The sequence below is a fragment of the Bombus vosnesenskii genome, unplaced genomic scaffold, assembly GCF_011952255.1.
Source record: "Bombus vosnesenskii isolate JDL3184/JDL3185 unplaced genomic scaffold, Bvos_JDL3184-5_v1.1 scf7180000013266, whole genome shotgun sequence".
Classification (NCBI taxonomy): domain Eukaryota; kingdom Metazoa; phylum Arthropoda; class Insecta; order Hymenoptera; family Apidae; genus Bombus; species Bombus vosnesenskii.
In genome coordinates, this window is record NW_022882926.1 from 6,216,348 (window position 1) to 6,235,669 (window position 19,322).

Genomic DNA, 19,322 nt, shown 5'->3' on the forward strand with positions numbered 1-19,322 from the left:
AAAATAAATAATAAAGTTTAACGTGGAAAACGAGCGGTCGCAAGCCACGAATAAGTTAGACAGTTGCAAGGCAAAGTGCATAAACCACTGGCCTCTGGTCATTCGTTGGCTCGCAACTCAAAGTTTGTTACACTTCTTCGATTTCTTCGTACGGTTGTGTAACGGTGAAAAGAACGTAGAATTGGAAGGCAGACCGTTAACTTTGAACGAGCTTGATGTTAAATTCAATTAATTAAAATACCGTACTATTTTCGTGTTTCAAGTCGTGGCGTTACGATCAAAGCAGTGGAATGTTTTCGCTCGAGTTTTGAAGTTGAAATTATATCGCAAAATTCGAGACAAACGAAAGAGAGGAGAAGGTTGAATTTTTGTCGAAAAGATAGATTTTCAAGGAAATAATAATCTCTGTAACGACGAAGACTGGATCAATTCTGACACAATTCTGACATATTCTTTATGGTTATTGTCCTCTACGTTACATTTACCAGGATAATACTATTCTTCTACTTTCTACGTTATTGTTATAGCATTCTAGACTTTAAACTTTCATAGCAGTTGGATGACATGTTCCTGATTCTTCGGGTTTCAGTCGTGTTATTAGTTACTAGTCACACGAAAAATTATATATATAACATTATTATGATTATTATTAAAATTATATATACAGGGTGGTTGGTAACTGGTGGTACAAGCGAAAAGAGGGTGATTCTACGCGAAAAAAGAAGTCGAAAATATAGAATAAAAATTATTCGATTGAGGCTTTGTTTTCGAGAAAATCGACTTTGAATTTTCGCTCGGTACGCGTGCACTTTATCACGTCTCGTTATAACGGATCTCACTGTAGATTTAAAAAAATTTTAAACAAAAAAACTAAAAAAAAAATTTTTTGTTCTATATTTTCGACTTCTTTTTTCGCGTAGAACCACCCCCTTTCCGTTTGTACCACCAGTTACCAACCACCCTGTATATATATATAAAATATTATTGGTTTATCAGACTATATGAATAATTTCATTTTTTAAGTGAACGTGATTATCGTATAGCATCTTTCACTTAAATATAACCAGTAGTTGGTATTTATATTTTACACGGTGTAACAGCTATTTGATATTCGTTACTGCGTTTGGATTTATATCAATATTAAGTTCTCTTTTTTCGCCTAGCTTGGTATGCATGAATTTTAAAATACGTATGAATGCGAAACGAGTAACCGTTTCTCAGTATAATTTCCTTCACGTCTGCACCGCTCTTTTCAAATCTAATCTGTAGGAACGCTTCTTAATATTCGCTATGCCAATGGAATATTATAAAATATATCCGAAAGTAATATGAAACGAACGCAATTACTTTTGGATAGGGGTAACAGAAAAAGGCAATTAAACTATCAAAAGATGTTCTTCGATTATTGTATTGTGTAAAATGGAAAAAGAAATATTAAAATTGCGAAAGAAGAAATGAAAAATTGGAATAAAAATGTTGTCAAATTTCCCTACTAACAAAAAACCTTTACATTCATTCTATTCGCAATTCTACCAGATCATCTTAAACTTTTCACAAAGAATTTTAATATTCGCTTCTAAAAGCACAAATACGATAAAAATTGCAGTCAGAATTATTTTAAATTTTTTGAAATCCATCGCGAAGAATTACTATAATTAATGTTGAATAGCTGATCGCTATTTTTTCCAATTATTTCAAATCCTTCACAGTCGATGCTAATCGCTTATTTCTGCAAACACGCAAACCCGAATTCCGATCACGATTGTGCAGCGGTAGGATCCCGTAGAGCGAGTGAAAAATGTTTGGCTCAGAATGATTGATATGGGAATGATGAGCTCGTGGTCTATGAAGTTATACCTCTGAAAGAAGAGTGTTTGGTGTAATTGAGAGAGATCATGTGAACACAAAATTTCGTCTGAGTTTACCTCGAATCTTTTGTAAATATTATTATGTCAAGTGAAAGAAATATTTAAACTAAAAAAAAAAAAAAAAAAAAAGAAAGGAAAAGAAAGATAGAAGAATAGAGAAAGAGGGAATAAGAGTGAGCAAAGATGAACTCCTACGAAGTATGTATGCGTGGAATAGTTAATAAAGAATTATTGCTGCATTTAAGAGTTGAGTATACGAAATGAGGGAAGAGAAAGGGAAGCTTTTGAGAGAATTGAAAGTGGACAATGCACAACATTTGGTTTAAATTATTTCAAATATTCCCCAAGATATTCGTATTCTTAAAAGCTAAAGGCAAAATCTAATCAGAATTATTGTACATTTTCTACATTGCTTTTTATTTTACCTCGGTTTATCACAATCCTTCTTCCCTTTATCTAAATTCTTCGTACATCCAAAGTTTTCCAATTCCTTGCTTCTGTTCTTATTTTGTCACGATCTACCACGAGTTCTCCTTCTTTTATTGAAATCGCTCCACATTTCCTATGCTTCCCATTTCTTTTATCAGAATTCCATTTTTGTCTTCCATCATTTATAGTTGCAGAAATTTTATTCGTTCTTCCGTTCAAATTGTCCAATATCTTTTGTACCTTCATTTATTCTATCGCAAATTCGTTCTTTTTTCATTTATAATCGCATCAATTGCTTGTATAGTTTACTATAAGTATATACATTAGAACGAAAAATTTTAACTATAGTACCTACTGATTCATAGCAATTTATGTAATTTCGTACTTCCTGTATCGATTTCTTTCGTCCAAGTTCTTCGTTCCTCTTTACCACAATTTATTGTAATTCCTTTTCCTCTTACAAATTCTCCCCATTTATTTTTCTTCTATCTTTCGTCACAACTTATACCTCTCGATATATCAAATAATATTTCAAATTCATACCAATCATAATAAACGAACACGTCGAATCACAATCTCGCTGGATTCACTCAGTTATCAGCAACAACATTTGACTTGAAGGAAAACATTTTACTGATTTAACAATACCCCAAACAATCTTGTAACTGTGTGTAGACGCAAGAATAAAGTTTTCGTGTCTGTTCAGTGGAAATTGACGAAATGATACCGAACCTATCCGAAACTCGACTCACGTAAATCTGGAGGCACACATGGTAGAATAGCGAGTCACGTTGCAGCGAAGACTTCGATAATACCATCCGGTCTCATCATCGATTCTAGACACCGTGAAGCATATAAAGAGATTTCGTTCGAGCCTTTGACATTGCACGTTCTTCCAAAACTCACGTACTCAGAAGTTTATGATTATTTGTATTATTATCGTTGTGTAAATCGACCTCCTTTGACGCTATTACGAATAGATGAACAAATTCTTGAATGTTAGATAAAAATTTGTATTCTGTTATCTTTGAAAAAGTGAAAGGATGGGGCTACGAAACATTTTCGGCGCCAAATTAGAACGATTATTTTACTATGTCAATTTTAAATTATAATTCAAATTTGTTTCGAATTACGTACGTGGTCTTTTCCCAAGGTAATAACATTTTATTTTCATTTTTCTACTTTATTTCATCTTAGGAAATTATTAGTTAGCCAATCACGGCTTTTTCGATATTTTTAATGACACATATGGACGATGATCTTCGTATGATTTTTCGTTCCGGAGAATAAGAGGAAGTGGAATCTTCTTTGTAACTGAATTCGAATAATTTGACGCGAAAGAGGAGTTAAAATTGCGATTAATCGATTTTGTATTAATTGCGCTAATTAAGATGTGATGTAACAAGAATATTGTAAAAATATAGTAAGATACCTATGTCTGAATATAACTTCTAACTTTTAACTCTGGAAACAATTAATTAAAAAGATATTTTCACTTCAATTTCTGTCACCTTTAACTTCTCTAACTTTTATTTTCAATCTTTTTAACTTTTGTAGAATTTAGTATATGAAAACCTAGAGAAATGTAAACGTGTAATAAAATGTAGAATTTTGCTTCGTGTCTGTTCGTTCGCTTTAGAAGCACATTTAAAAACATGACCTCAGTTTTGGATCGTTCTGTATCTTGCGTGATGAGACATTTAAGAAACAAAAAGAACTCTCTTCAGCTTAGAGAATGAATCTTTAAGAATTCTTCTGTGCTCGACTTTCGAGAATTTCTTCTCCGCTCTTTAACGAACTTTGCTCCGAGCTTAGAGAATCGTGTTAGACTTTGCAAAAAGAATCTTTGGATTTCTCTGGATGTTTAAGAATTCTCCTTTTCTTAACATTTGCATGATTTTGTCTGAACTCTGTGATGGATCTTTATGCGGATTTAAGAAAGTAAAGAAGCTCTCTAATAAACTTAGAAAGCAGGATTGTGAAAAAAAGAGGGATGTTCCTTGCTGCAGCTTGAAAGAATTCTTTGTTGTTACGCTTTCGAGAGTTTTCTCTGGAATTAAGAAACTTCACTGTAGTTAAAGAAAGAATCATTCCTCTTAAATTTATAATCATTTCCACTCTCGTGGAATTTCCTCTGGTATTTGAAGAAACGAATTTTTATTGTTGTACATCACGAAGAATTCTTTTCGGTAGAAATTCAAAAAATTTCCTCCGGATTTTTTAACAAATTTCTATAGATCAAAATATTGTTTAGGATATAGAAGAGATATATATTCTCTATTAAATAATTAATAATCCTCCTTTTACAATAATTTGTTATATAAGTAACATAAATAAAACAACAGGCATTTTTCACAGTAATTACTAGAGGAGATAAAAATGATTAAAAATTTCGAAGAATCGTTCTTTCGAATTTTTCGTCGAATATTCGCTGTGAATACGTTTGTCATTCGTATTTGTCGAACATTTAAGTCAGCTGGACTTAACTAAACTCCGAGCACACGGATAAACACTATAGCGGTCAATGTGTTTGCGCCGGCAGTTTGCGGTTGCACGGCAAACGAACCACGAAGCTCGTAGCGTCGTGTTGTTTAATCTCGATAATAAAAACCGTGCAAGATTCGTTAGCAATAAACGGATGTTGGAACAGATACGTAGTACTCCATCGTTTGAGTAGAATGTGAATCTGCGTAGGATTTTTAACGAAATATATTATTTTCTAATTATAAAAACGTCACAAAAATAACGTTACGTATCATGTTACATTATTTCCAAATATTTGTATACAGAAATTTGTATACAGAAAAATAAAAAATCAATGTAATTCCTTCATTAAAATCACCTTATTTCCGCTATTACTCTAAACATCTTACAACCATTAAATAAGACAAAACTAACTAACATTAAAACTATCTTATTCCCCTTATTATACTGGACAAAAATAAAACTAACTAAACACCACTCAACAACTTCTAAAACTCGATGTAAATCCTTTTTCAATCCTTTCCAACAATCCTGAAACACCTCGAAAATATAAGTAAACCCATTGAGTAGCCGCATTTCTTTAACCGATAACGAGGACAAAGTTTTCCAAAAAGATACTAAGGAAACATCAACGATAGAGGAAGACTTCGCCATTTTCGCTATTATCCCTATTCATCTCACCCCGTTTGTCGTTTCCATCCATTCATTCATCCCCGTAGCGATCTCTCGAGCATCTATTTGTTCTTCGCTTTCCCACCATCCGACGCTCCCTAATTTTTCCTCGGTTTACACGGTTCCTTCCGCCGGTCGATTTTCGTTCAACCCTCCATTCACCGCGAAACGCACCCCAGCCTTCCACGCCCTTTGTCCCTTTATCGTCCGACCGGTTACCGACTTCCTACAGCCTCTGGCAAAATTAACAATAGCCAGCTTTCCGTCTGTTAATTTGCTGCGGATTTTTAACTGCAGCCCACTTGAAGCTCGCGGAAAAAGCCTCCCTGGCATTCTCCCTTCTATTCCATTGTCTCTCCCTCTTTCTCGGCCTCTCTGTATTCTCTCTTTCTTCTCTTATCTCCCTCTAACGTCTCTTGCCACTGCAACCGTGGCACACGCTGCCTCGATGCTCTAAAGACAGGCCTACCTACCCCTAGAGTCGATGCTCACGCTCTGATCTCGCCGTTTCGTTGCTGTTATCGCGTCCGTCTGACGAGTCGTCGAGAAACACGAGCAATGATTACCTCTGGATCGAGGGAAAAAGTTTTGAGTGCCAGTTTATCCTCTACTTGGAAAGCATATCACGGTGTTCCATGGGATCAAGTATATGGGTATGTGTATTGAATATGGAGGGTGATGGTGCGAGCAGCGTTCGCTGTTCGGTATTTCAGAGGCAGCCAATTTCATTAGCGAGCTCAATGGAGGGCTACTCAATGCTATTAAATAGCCCTCTTAGCCTTTATTTAGCCTTTTATTCTTTTCATTAATATATATTATTTTATTAAATTATTGTATGTTTTTTATTATTTTATCTAGTCTTTTATTCTGATATCTTATTTTATTTGTTTTTGGCTCGAATTGATAAGTTGTCTTTACTGATTAACTCGTTGTCTTTATTGTAGGTTGGTTAGGTTTTGGTTAGGTTCGTAGAAACTGAATGACTGGCTATTATAATATATATATTAAATATATATATTTTGATTGAACAATCGGTTATTTCAATATACCAATCGAAAACGATATTTATTACGTTCATATGGACTGGACAAATTATGAAATTTAATTATTTGTTTAGAAATTTGCCAAGACCGAAAAGGGGTAGCAAAAGACAGACAAGTAATTGTGTTAATCTTGACAAGCAGGTGAACACTCTATAGTAAAAGTAGGATGATTAATGTGTAGAAAGAAATAGGAAAAGCTCGGAGGAGGAAAAAGATTGGAGGGGTAGTGGAAGGTATAAATGGTAAAAATAGAAGATTCTCTGCAAACGGTGAAATTGGCGTTGCTTTTTTGTAACCACCTTAATGCTTTTTGTTGGTATCAATTAAGCAGGTGCAGATGGTTAACGAGTATCTTTTTCATTTCTAAGCTTTTCGATAACGCTTTAAAACTGTTGATTCGTGGATGTAGTACATACACAAAATTTTAGAATTTATATTGCATATATATATTCGTATATTCCTCAGATCAGTAGTATAACCGTACGAAACAGTAATACAATCACGATCGTCGCAAAAATAATAAAACTGAAAATTTCTAATACAAAATATGACGAATGAAATGCTTATTGTAAATGCTTAAGAAAAATGTTCTAATTAATAAGAGAAACGTGGTAATGACTTTTTCGCAGTGGTATATTTGTAACACTTGTCAGACAAGTAGTACAGCTGACAGTACCACAACTTTAACGGTGCAAAAAGTCTAACTGAAAGTTTAACAGTCTATATAGTACAATCACGATTTTTGTATCACAAGTAGTAGAACGTATTTTCTATCTCTCTCCTTTCTTTCTCTGCAGGAATTTTTATTAATAAAAGAGACACAATGATTTTCTTTTAGTGACGCATCTATGACGTTTGTCAGACAAATAGTACAGGAGACGGTTTAATGATGCAAGTAGAACAACCACGACTTCGTCCATGTAAGAAGCCTAAGTGAAAATTTAATAACGCAAGTAGCATAACCACGACTTCGTACGGCGTACAAGTAGTCGAAATGGAAGATTTATCAAACTCGTAACCTTACTATAACTTTGTCGTACTGGCGCACCAGCGGAAAGTTTTATTACACACATATAAGTACAATGAAAACTTGTACTTATATAAATTATGAAATTCGTACTTGTATATTTCGTGTCGAGATACTTTTCATGATTTTTCTTGGATAGACTGGTAACTCGTTTAAATCGTTATGAAACTTTATGATAGGAAAAACGTTCGTTATTCTAAATCGGATTTTAGAGACACTGGAAAAATATTTTAATGACAAAAATGAAGAAGTCAACAGCGATGTAATGAACGAATCGTCAGATTGGTGAGAAATAAACACGAGTAACAAAGAGTATTATATCGCAGACTAATTACATTTTAGTCAAAACAATTGATATCTTCCCTTCCAAAAAAAAACTTTCACGTGACTAAAATACAAATTATGTTATACATTTTTAATTGTCATATTACTGTGGGCATTTTCACGATTTCTAAATAATACACATCTCAAAGTATGATCGATGAAACAGACAAAATAAATCTACGTTAAAGTGTCGCAGAAACTGTCACTCTACATTGAATGAAATAATACAAATAACTCAATTATCATCCAAGTAGTATAAGTCAAGCATTATGATCATATCTGTAATATCGATATAGTACACTTGAAACCGTAATTGTACGAAGAATGCAGATAAATTTGATTTCAATGAAGTCGCAGAAATATCACTCCATTCAACCAAGTAGTCGATTATCATTCAAGTGGTACAAGTCAAACATTATGATAATTTCTACAATTTTTAATTAGTACACACTTCCAATCACGATTGTACGGAGAACGTAAATAAATTAGATTTTGAACAAGTCACAGAGACATTATTTCGGTAGCTTACAATTTTTTCCAAGTAGTTTACATTACATGCAAGTAGTACGAGTAACTCAATCATCATTCAAGTAGTATAAGTCGAGTATTATAGAAACTTCCATGATTTCTACGTAACGCGCTCTTAAAGTTACAATCGAACAGACAACACAAGCAAAATTTGACCTTAGAAACCTCTTCGGAAATCATCTCTTCGATGAACCAAATACTCGAACTGATTCAATCATCGTCCAAGTAGTATAAGTCCATCTATAATCAGATTTAAATAAGGACAGACTTAGCACCAGAAAGAAAACACAGCAACGAAGGAAAAAGACATTGGCTCTTCAGCCAGGATAGAAGAATCTCGAGGAAATTAGCATATCAAAGGCTGGCAAACTATTCGACTGGAAGACTCGCGTCCGCGGACCAGTTGTTTGCCGAACATTAATGTGATTTCTCTTTGCCGAGTTGAAACGACGTAATTGAAGAGGATGTCGGTCGAACGTTTCTCTCTGTTCGCTTCTAATAAACCCCGCAAGGCGACAGCTACAAATCATATTTCCATCTCATTTCCCGTATTCGTGTCAAGCGTTCTTCTTCAAGGCTTGAGACCTCGTGTCTCGTCGACCGTCCAAACAGACCCGGGGTAAATGTTTCTCGAGCGATGCGAGCTACGAGCAGAGCAAGGGTCTGAAGCGTTCGATGGAAAAAACACAAAGCTCTGGAGAAGCTTCCATCGCTTTTTAGTAATTCTTCCCTTCTTTGTTCCTTATTCGATGGTTTTGCCGATGGTTGACGAAGATAGGAGATTTTGTGAAACAAAAATGCTTGGATAGATGTGTCGGGATCGTTACCTTGAAATTTTGAAGACAACTATTACGAGAATGAAGTGTAGTGGTGGATCATTGTAGAAGAAAATTGTCCGAAATGTTGCGTACATTTAAGCCACTCAGAAGCCAAACTGATTCACTTCATCTTTGTGGATCCTTCAATTTCAGTGTCTAGAAATATAGTCGGCGTTCATAAATATGTAATCAGCGTTCGATTTCTCGACAAATCTATAACTCACTTCCATGAGTTTATTTGTTGAAATAAGGTTGTCTAAATAATCCTAAATCCCAATATGAATTTTAAAGAATGATGTTTATATATAGAGTTTTCCTGCGTCGTCTTCTAAGCAACAATACTTGTGGTTAATGAAATTGAGAAATCGCTAGGTTTTTAACCAATTAATTTTCTGGCAGGACAGAACAGTCGATAAAAATTCTGCTACTTTATAAAATTACTTTACTGAAATCACCTCGATCCGCCCAAAAATTCCACATAAATCAAGTTCAAATAAAAATTCTATTTCGTGAAACAAAACTCCATTTCATGTAGCGTCACGAAGAAATCCTAAACAAGACATCGAATGAATGAAGAAAGTTGACGATGTCGATCAACAGAAACACCTTCGACACAGACAAAAATCCTGTATTTTCCATCTGGTGGCGCGTGAATCTTTAAAATCAGAACTCGGTGAGAGGATCCGCGAGAACGTGAAACAGGCAGCTGGTAAAAACCTTCCGATTCAAATCGATTCAAAGTAGAAAAACTGTCGAAGGCCGAGGGGCACGTCTGTAATAACGAAACTCTCGTTTTACTGTTTATTACGTATTGTTCATCTCGACGAGCTTTTTTCACCGCGTTGCGTGCTTTTTCATTTTCTTTCCGGTCCTTCCGCCAATTAAGCGAAACAACGCGACGTACGCCATGTTACCACGAATAAACTTGTCCCAATGGATATAGTTCCTTCATTCTGTGATGAAGCCAGGCTTTGGTTTTAGAGTTAGTTGGACGAGTGGTTGCAGATGTTTAATAGTTTTTTTTCAATTTTTTTTCTTTTTGTTGTATTCTGATGAAAACTCTTCGATGTTTATTTTGAAGGAAAAAATTGGTTCTTTTCAAGGAGGTCGTGCTTCTTCATTAAATGAAGGTAAAGTGGTTTGAGTTTAATCTAAGCTTGGGTAAACGCTTTCGCACGAAGCCCGCAAGTGTTTGTTAATTTTAGGATGGCTTTGCCAAACCTAACCTATATCTAATGAAGTTATTCTTAATTAAATGAGATGAGCGACATATGTGGATTAGTAGACAACGTAGAATTTGATTTTCTCTGGACTGAGAATTTTATAGTAGTCTCACGTGGAACAAAGATTAAAGTTCTTCATCCCTTTTCTTCTTATTCTTCGTACTTTGCTGTCTTCCATTTATTTAATACTTGTATCAATTTATTTATTCCAGTATCCTTTATTTCCAGTCGTTTAATTTATTCATTTACTTCGACCTTATCCTATTCTTGTATTTTATGATAATATCTCTATATTTTTATTATCTCGTTAATGATTTTAAATCTACCGATATTTGTTTGTTATTATCCAGAAAAATGCTTACAGTTCGAACTATATACCCCGTGTAATAAAAGCATTTTCTCGTCAGCTCCGCAGTAATAAAAGTGTGAATGAATCTGAATCTATCAAACTAAATTCTACAAGCACCTTTCTCTTCTCGAAATTTGTCTCTACCCAGACAATGATCAGGAATATCTGTAGCGAAACTCTATAAAACGCGATTATTTGCAACGAAATGAGATTATAAGTCTCATAAAAGACTAATTTTCTTTTTTACCAGATGCACACCGTAGGCTGTTCGTCACGAGAATGTGGGTTGATTCCTGGACAGAAATAATATTCGCGAAAATGAAATCCAAAGTTCACTTTGTAATGCCTCTAACGAGATTACTCGCGATGAATAACCGTCACATTAACCTTTCATTCCCCCTAATTCGCTTCCTGTCGTTTTTAAAGGTCTTCAGTTATTTTTATAATTTCGCAGCGGATGAGTCGTTCCTTTGGAATTTATTTTCCACTCGCGATTCGCAGGTTTCATCTTCTTTCCGATAACAGATAGCAAACTGTTTACGAAGCCATTCGATATCTTTTTAAGTTCCTTTTCGAGCGAAACGTTCCTCTTACTACGAAACGTACGTGCTCGATTTATTATTCAACCGTATATTTCGCGTTATTTTTGATTCCATCATTAAGAATCAGGAAGTGGAAGTAATGCGTAGAAATTGTATAAACGTGATATGAATGTTCGATAACGCTTTTAATCAAGAATATGTTATTTATTATTTTTGGATAACCCAGTTTCTTGACACAGTGAGTTAACTATAATATTTCAATTAAATGAAATTATTACGGTAAATTCGATGGCAATAGCTGTTTAAATATCGGCAGGTAGCGTGTAATTTTATTAAAAACAATAATATGTTATTTATTATTTTTGGATAACCCAGTTTCTTGACACAGCGAGTTAACTATAATATTTCAATTAAATGAAATTATTACGGTAAATTCGATGGCAATAGCTGTTTAAATATCGGCAGGTAGCGTGTAATTTTATTAAAAACAATAATATGTTATTTATTATTTTTGGATAACCCAGTTTCTTGACACAGTGAGTTAACTATAATATTTCAATTAAATGAAATTATTACGGTAAATTCGATGACAATAGCTGTTTAAGTATCGGCAGGTAGCGTGTAATTTTATTAAAAACAATAGAAAGAATATCCTTCGATCATTAAAACTGTCCGAGAAATGTCGTTGTATTCGAAAGCTGTATGTTTCGTTTAATTAAAGAAAAAGTCTTACCGTGAAAGTATATCGATATTTATAACAATATCTATAATTTATATTTACAAACTTCATAGCGGAGGGAAAATAATATTTTACAAATTTTTTAATCATTCACGATATATATCAACCAGGCTGCGAAGTTTATAGGAAATTTAAAGCAAAAACTTACACAGTGCATAATACGCAAAAAATACATAAAATATCCACGCTACGGTATTCTTTATAATGTTTAGTAGATAGAACTAATTTACTACATATAAAGTTCCATCTTTTTAATTATACCTACAAAAATACGAATTTGCATAAACATCTTCAGTTTGATCACGATAAATAAAATACAAAAATAAATGATATTATTAAATTATATATTAATACTGATATTATTATGCGAATAATATTATCATATATGAAATGAAAGTATGGTAATTATTTTACGCTTATGGAGTAGCTATACACTGTCCACGTGGTTAATGTATACTTCTAGCGTACTGTTATTGTATTACGTATTTACCGTCCACATAGTTAATGCACACTTATGGCTTGCTGTTTAATGGTGGTGTAATATCGACTGTTTCTACTGTAACGAAAGGGTTGTAGGGGTTTATACGTGGCTCTCGTCTAGTCCTCCATATGGGACCTCTTTCATAGCCAAACTAAAATGGCTCCAAACAATTTATATATTACGTTATTGCATTATAAATATTTCTACCAGCTAATCCCTATCCATACGTATAATTTGACCTAAAATTGGACATTTTTCATGAAGATAAGAACTTCCTGAATCGATGTACAAATAGAAATAATATGCTTTCTTGACTCGCGTAAAATATGTGATATTTAATTTCAAGAAAATTGTCAGAAATATTAGTGTCTATTTACATGTAAAATCATGCAAAACCCATGTCCCTGTATATTTCTTGAAACAGTGAAATATTTAAAAGAAGTTAAGAATGTTATGAAACGAACGAATAAACAATACGAACTATATAAGTTACGTAGAAGAAAAACAATTTTCCAATATTTCAAGATTCTCGATTGACTAAGACGAGACACTGTTAGAAAATTTAACACTCAACAGCATGTAACAAGGTCTTAATTCGCCAATTAAAGCCTAAAAACGAAACAACATACTTACGGTAAGACGCGGAAGACACAGCTTGAGGAAAGGAAACTTGACTCGACAGACAAGATCTGCTTATTTTCAAAATGTGTAATAACGCTTCTCACATATGTCGCGATTCTAGCTTCACGAAGATTATATCGCGAGAGCATGTGCATGTAGAACGAAGAGGCGTATAAACGTTAGACTCGGCGCGTACGTGGCTTCCGTTCCAATTTCTGTTTTCCAATTTCGTCGCACGATTTTTCCACGAAGCGTGTGCTGCGGTGCATTGCTCTAAATTAATTGAATCGCGCTAATAGAACAAGCATCAGAGCAAGCACGGTTCACGGTGCTTAAAATCGATCCCGTTAAACGTGACACGCGCCAGCGACGTTATGTCAAAGATCACTCGTTGGACAACTGTTCGAGTGGCGAACACATAGAATGATGGATGGAAAATAGAAGAAGAGAAAAAAATATAGTGAAAAAATAGTGATATTTTTTCTTTCTAAACAAATGTTTTCGAATGTTTTGGTCTCTTTCAGGCTTTCACAAGTGTTTTTTGGCAAAGTAAAGCTCGTTTGCGACGCTGGATTGAATTTTTCTTTTATCAATTTTCTGTGTTCTGAAATATTGTTCCATATGTATGGTAGATAATATGGTCGATGCTCGAGTATTGTTAACACTGCTATTCCCATTCCTCGTGTTTGTACGCTTCCACATATCCTGTTTTCGAATTTTTAAGTACTTTGTTCATGAAAAGTACAATGATAAAGTACAAATACGCTGAATATTAGGATGAAATATTTATCAGATCACTATCTGTATTTTGACGACACGTAGTGAACATAATTTTCATTTTGCGTACATGTATGGAATTTTTCTTAGCGCTAATGAAATTTTAAAATTTGAAATTTCGTGTAACGCGCATTACGATATATTCGCAAGAGATTTTTGTGATTATTCGAATACTTTCACGTATCACTGGATGTAAATTTTATTTCAAAACGAAGATATTATATTCTGATATTTTATCATATACGTACGATAATGTCACGCAACAATTATCTTTCGTCGCTTTGATAACGCTCTTCGAGATAAAATTGTGTTCAACGTGCTAACGCGAACATACTAATTGCTCTAATGCTTGTTTATCGTCGGAGAAGTACCAAACGAAATTGATCATTTGCGTTTATCAACGATATCTAATACCTTGAAAATCGTACTGAAAATAACGTTTATGGTAATCAAGGTTAATGGGATTAACCGTAACACGGCGCTCATAGCCAGCTGGTAAGCTTATAATTAACGCTCTGGATTGAATTATGAAGACTCCTAAACTGGTTTCCAACTTTCGGTCGCAGTACAAACGATCGTATAATTTGCGAATAACGAATTTTCAGTTATCGTGCCATTGTTGACAAATGGAGATCACAGGAGAGAAACACGACAAGCACATTGTTGTTGATTTTCTGATTTTAATGTCAATTCGTGATTAAACAAAGTGGATTTTATTATGACATAAACGAAAACGGAAACAACCTGTTCGTTTCAGAGACGTGGGTCTTTCAGAAATATAACTGATAAATTGAACAATTTATTTCAAGTCGTTGAAAGTTATGTGAAAACCGATGGAATTATTACGACGACCAACGTTTTGAAAATGTTTGAAAACACACAATAAAATGAAAAGTACAGAATAAAGTTAGGAACATTGTTTTTTTAATTTAAGCCATTTGTTTCTTGAGAAATGATCAATTACGTGTATAATTATAATATAGCGAAATTAGAAAACCGACAAAAGTGGAAGTTTGTTTCCGAGCTCCAAACAGATTCAAATAGTTATAAACAAAATTCCTACAGTACAATAACTCATCCTATATCATCATTAATATAACTCTATTAAATATCGACGTCATTGATCACTCAATGATTCATCCGAAATGATCTTCGCGTCACAAATCATCTCTCTATCCTCGTTATCGCACTATCTAACTACTTCTCCCTCAAAAACTACATTTTTTGTTCATAGTCGTTTCTCGAATTCCAGCCATCTATTTCGAAACTATTACACAGTCGTTAGCACAACGAGAAAGAAAGTGCACGAACGACCAGCTTCAGTCTTTCCGATTCAGCACACGTAATTGTAATCCGTTGAAAGGAAACACGACCTGTTCCACGAAACGAGGAGACTCGACGCCATGATGAGCAGAATGGGTCTCTGTTAACCGTAATCTCGTTCAATAGTAATTTACAACCGATTTCTCGGACACAAGGACTGATAGCCGTAAGTCAGACGAACGTGTTGGTAGGTGACGAACAGTATAACTATGTCGAAGAGTGAACGATTGTAAAACTATAATATAAATCAGCACAAAATTGATTTAACAATCTCAGTAAGCCACTTATTTTATTTCTACCAGTTTCTTCTTCCCTTCTGAGGATTTTTGGGTGACTGTAGAGACTTTGGATATTTACAGGACACTTACACACTTTCATTCTTTTCTACCATAATTTCAATTTCACATTTCTGCTCGAAAGTCTTATCGCTAGCATGTCTCTTGCTCTTAACGCCATTAACAGTAAAGTAACGAAACGTTGTGCGATGCAACATTATTAAAAAAGTGGAAATAAGGTTATAAAAAATATACTAAAATAAGGGATATATTAAAACACCTATTAGTCTGCGAGAAGGACGTTTCTTTCTTATTGGTTATTAATAATAGAAACATAGTATTTAATGGTTTTCTGAGAAAGACATGATGCAGTTAAATTCTTAATCAGTTTTACCATTTACTATAATTACTTGATAATTAAGTTCAATAAAGCGACGAATAGACGTAATATTCAGAATACACGATTATTATCGAGTTGATAAAAAATGTGCAATAAAAAAGTTACTAATATTAGTATTTCACATACATACACAAATAGCAATTTTTTTAACTTTTTATTATTACTCACTATACCGTAGCTTTAAGGTAAACGTATTCGTCAATCTTCAACGTTTGCCCGTACGTTCTGTGCAAAGACAGATACGATCGCCAAAGTCATTAAGCGACACTACACGTGTTAATTCCAAAGACACAGTCTCGCTAGTCAGCCATCAGATTAAAAGATTCATTTCATTCAATTCGCTATTCAGAACGAATCCCTTATTTTCCCCGAACGCACCCCCTTAGGATCTGCTGGCCTCGAAGCCTCAGCTGGTTATTTATTCAAGAATCGCTTACACGATTTCGCACTCGGCAGTTAATTGCTCCCGTTTCCCATTCGCATACGCAAGCGTATTTTCTCCGCTTCGATAGCCCGGTCGTTGCTATGTTTTAACGCGGTTTAACTGGCCTGGTCGTGCGGTATTTCGTCTGCCATTAATTCCTGATTATCGTTTCATTCTGCTGATTGCGATCAAATTAAGTGCGCGACCATTTTCCATCCCCAAATGACCGCATTGTGACACGCGTCGATCAAGTAGAATTGGCACGTCGCGCGTCAGACCGATCCGTCCACTCGTTGAAGCATATCACTCGACTGTTGTCGTCGAAGGAACCTGGCCACAGGTGAAAGCGCGGTTGTAGCATAGAAAAGGAAATTATAAGTGTGAGGTTCCGATCGTCGATTGATGTTTTAATCGTTGAAAGGCTTATTACGATGTTTCGGGGAGAATATTTATTATCGGAGAAAATTGCAGCTATCGTTGTGTCATATAAGAAGCTGTGGTTTGTGTAAGAGAGAATTGTAAGAAACACGCGTAGAATTTGGACGTTTCGGTATCTTAATCGTAATTTAAAGAATCATTAAGGCATTTAAGAGAAGTCTATAGCTTTTATCATATAATCTTTGTTATTGGAGAAAATACTGTAGTTATTATCGTGTAATTTTTGTAGGGTGTAAAAAGAAGTTAGATGTGTGGATGTTGGATGTTTTTATATTTTAATCATAGGAGAAAAAGTTAGTTATCCAGGAGTGATCTATTATTTATTACAATAAATAGAAGATAATTCGTAATACAAAATAAGATTGTAGTGTGAAACTTAAAATTATAAATTTAATGCTTATTGTCTATTATTACTAATACTTACTATTATTAATACGCTAATAATTACTGATACAAATAATGCTTGGTTATGAAATCTAGAGGAGAAGGACGAATGACGTGAAAAGAAACGACGAACAAAAGTTATAAGATTGGATATAGTCTTCAGGAATATTACGATAGTATGTTGGTATGTATGGTCAACTTGTACGTATATTTATAGCCTTCTATCGTAGATAAAGTTTGTGGTGTATGTATGATCTCATTCTGGGATACCTTCTACGTGACTTGATTCTTCCATGATACGAATCTCCTCTCAATTTTCTACAAGTCTATTTTTCAACTATATATTGGACTTGAAAATACAATTTTTTCGGATTCTAGCAATTCATTCTTTCGAATATGGACCGTTAAGCTATTTACAATATGTCAGCTACAATATCAGAAACTTCTATATCCCAACTTTAGAACACTTCTCGGTGATTAAATCTCTTTTTACTTAGAAATTTGATAATAATAGAAGGAAATTAAACTCGGAAATGGAATTACAATGCATATCTTTCAGTTATTAGTAACAATGACCTATTACAGTTAAGAAATGAATGTTACACGACGTTATATGTTTCATTTGAATAAAAATGGCTTTCTCATAAGATATACGAAGATTTGTATGTTTGACTGCTTATAGTTTCCAAGTTATTGATGATTAGAGGTCAAGTTATGACTAAAAATTAACTGTTGTCTTTGAATTCACTGATATAAAATACGAAATAAAATTTGCATATTCTTATAGAAACTCCTCGTACAAATATTAATTATATCACTGATTTTGCTAACGTATTTACGTAAAGTTAATTTAGTATTAAACTTACATAGTCACGAGTTATGAAATGAGGGACGAAGATGATGTCAATAGAGTTTCCTTCGCAACTCCGTAACTTGGCATTTTAAAAGACGTAACTGTTGACACTTTGTGCAGTATCAAGATTGTACTCTTTAGAATATAAATAGACTTGATTCGTGTACGCTGTACTCGTGTACACGGTACGTCGTACAATAGGGACATCCAATACTATGCACAATCGCGAGTGATTCGCAAACATTCATCGTATTCCGTACTACGATGGTAGAATAGCTGCCTTCCATTCGGTGAATAATTCGACAACCATTTCGAGCAACATTATGGCGATATTGAGCAGGCTTCGTACGAAACGATCATTAATATTCCAGTAGGATAACATAACGGACGATACTGAGAATTTTAAACGTTCGAGTAATCGAAAGAAGTTCACAGAAGCTTGCAATCTGAAAGTACAACTACATGTACGAAATGAGATTCGATTTTTACTGCGTTAGTGAATGCTATTAACATTCGAAAAATCGAACATATAAAATTATTTCGAAATAATCTAAAATATACAGATGCACGTAAACTCTTTCATCGATTCATTTTCAATAGCTTGCTCGATAAAAATGAATCGTAATAACAGGATTTCTATTACACAGCCTCTGTATTAAATGTGATTAAATAAAATGCAGTTTTATTAATACCGAAGAATATTCACTTTATACGCATTTTAAATTCGCTTTATATACGTTTGAAATTCTAGAATTTCTAGAATAGACGTTCCTAAACTACTGAGAGAATTTTTTATTCTTAGAAAACGAGATAAACAAAAGATATGTTCGAATATCGTGCAGAGAAGTACATTTCAGTTATTATTGCCATGAGAAGAACATGTATTTTAATGGTAACATACTTGTAGTATCGTGGACGAAAGGCCTAAGAAATATCGGGCGAACTATGAACAATGTCGCGAGAGCCGAGGCGCCGTCGGGCCCATCAATGTGTCATCGGTCTTTTCAAGTGCATAGTTTCGTGGAAAAGACCTACGTGACCCTGGCCACGAGCGCCTGTAGAACACGTGTGCGGTGGGCCTAGGAAAAAGACAACGGAATGCGGCAACGGCCAGAGCGTTAGTCGAAAAGCAGAGTGCGAGTCGAGGAGCTGTGTGTGAGTTGAGCGGAGACAGAGGTTGCGAGTGGCGTTGCCGAGAGAGTGTGGGTTGCGCTGTTTTCTGTGCGTTTGGCGTGAATAGTTCAGGTTGAACAACAATCGTCTTTTTCTGTCTGATTAACATCTCTATTGTCCACTCTTT

The 19,322-nt window shown here is 34.4% G+C and overlaps 2 protein-coding genes across 2 annotated transcripts in view; one reads left to right on the forward strand and one right to left on the reverse strand.

Annotated features, from left to right (window-relative positions):
- The window catches only part of LOC117243488 (glycine-rich cell wall structural protein 1.0-like), an 88,253-nt gene that overhangs the window by 42,399 nt on the left and 26,532 nt on the right, over nucleotides 1-19,322 (forward strand). The gene's annotated exons all lie outside the window — the stretch shown is intronic.
- Nucleotides 1-19,322, reverse strand: part of LOC117243487 (breast cancer type 1 susceptibility protein homolog) — a 38,931-nt gene that overhangs the window by 1,717 nt on the left and 17,892 nt on the right. The gene's annotated exons all lie outside the window — the stretch shown is intronic.